General features: G+C 30.2%; 1 long non-coding RNA gene across 1 annotated transcript in view; it reads left to right on the forward strand.

Moving 5' to 3' along the window:
• The window catches only part of LOC136796509 (uncharacterized), a 5,255-nt gene continuing 3,382 nt past the window's right edge, over positions 1 to 1,873 (forward strand). Inside the window, exon 1 of the long non-coding RNA XR_010844225.1 lies at positions 1 to 552. This is a non-coding gene — a long non-coding RNA (uncharacterized lncRNA). The remainder of the gene's footprint in view (positions 553 to 1,873) is intronic.

Consider the following 1,873-nt stretch of genomic DNA (forward strand, 5'->3'; position numbering starts at 1 on the left):
TTCTCCAAAAAGAGATAAATCGATTGGTATATAATAACTAAGAAAAAAGTATACTTTTTGAGCTTCGAGCAAGCTGTTTAATTTTTGTTAATAACCTTCTTTTAAGCCGAAAACATGGAAAACTTATAACCTTCCCACCACAATCAGACGAACGATATGGAAGTGCATAAAGTACAAACAAACAAATATTTATTTTTATATGTCAGATTAAAAAATAACAAATAAAATGCATCAGAGCGATCGAATAATCTTCCATTTCAACCCTCAGTTAGATGAAATTTCGTTCAATTTTCCAAAAGTATTGTAATTTATAAAATGTATGTATCAAATCCAGTGATAAGATTGCACCTGTTGTTTGCCGCATAGATAAGCCCATTCGATCATACTTAAACTGAGTCGATACCATTCGTCGTATTTGAATAACAAGCTTCAGTGTTGAACGCAAAGATGCCAAGGAAATTTAAAGAATTCAGGAAAAGTGTTAGATATTTTTTACACTTCCTGTTTTGGAATGACATGATACTAGCAGCCCACCCCTCTAACTTGAGAAAGGTGAGTTGATTATTATTTACTTTACAATTTATTTTTTATAATAAACTACTACACTTTCACTTTTATCGAACCATGATTAATCTGGTCAGAAAAAATGAAATGGTAACTGAGCTTGTTCTTGGTCACTTTTTAATGTATATACACTAAACTTAGTTTTACCCGTACATGGTCATATCTTACGCAAATGAAGTTAGGAAGGTAAACGTAACCGACCTATTCTAACCAGTGTGGAAGGGTCGAGTTTTCGAGGGACCACCAAGAAAAAAAGTAAACCACAACCTCAACGGGAATAGATTCGGTGCCACTGCATAGTTTCGAAACTGTTGTGGCGATATAGTACAAGAGCCGGGAAGAAAAAAAGACAGTTTTCTCACCCCAATTTTTGAGTACTTTAATGAAAGCTATGTATAATTACTAGTCAAAATTGATGAGTCTGCCAATATAGGTAGTGGGAATAAAAAATTGCGGCTGTTTCAAAACCTTAAAAAAACACTAATTTTTCATTCGGAGCTCTATATTTTAAAAACTACCAACAAAACTAGAAAAGCTAAGAGAACATTATTTAAAGAAGAGTAAATTTGCTGATATATTAGCCCTAAAAGAGCTATTTACGTCCAATAGTTCTCGAGAAATAGCTTTTTAAAAAGCAAAATTTTCTTAAAAATCTACTGGAAGATTAGTAGTTAGTTAATCTATTTTGAGAATTGTATATCTCAGGAACTATGTGACGTACAGATGTCTATTAGCACTCAAATTAAAGCTAGTTTAATGGACTATAAAAAAGTTTCTGACCTTTACCTTCGTAGGAATAGTAGTTTTCATGTTAAATATGTTAAAATAAATTGGTTTATAGTTGTTCGGACAATAAGTTTGATTTATGAAAAACTTCATTCAAATTAAAGCTAGTTAAATTTACTATAAAACAGTTAATTATGTTTATCTTTGTAGAAGTAGTAATTTTTATGATATTTGACAAAATAAACTCACAAAATGTTAATTTCTAGTTGTTCGTATAAAATGTTGGATTTTTGAAAAAATATATCTCTAGATCCATAAGACACACATATGTCAGCTAACACTCAAAATAAAGGAAATTTAAGTTACTATAAAGTAGTTTATGACACATCTTCATAGAGGTAGTAGTTTTTATGATATTCGCATATGAATATGAATTTGGCAAATGAACTATAAATCAATTTTTTTAATCAAATTTCATGTAAAATATTACTCCTACGAAGATAAACATCTTAAGCTACTTTATAGCTCATTAAACTAGCTTTAATTTGAGTGCTAATAGACATCTGTACGTCAAATGGTTTTT

The sequence above is a fragment of the Halyomorpha halys genome, unplaced genomic scaffold (assembly GCF_000696795.3).
Source record: "Halyomorpha halys isolate HHAL.00 unplaced genomic scaffold, Hhal_1.1 Scaffold1871.1, whole genome shotgun sequence".
NCBI classification, from domain to species: Eukaryota; Metazoa; Arthropoda; class Insecta; order Hemiptera; family Pentatomidae; genus Halyomorpha; species Halyomorpha halys.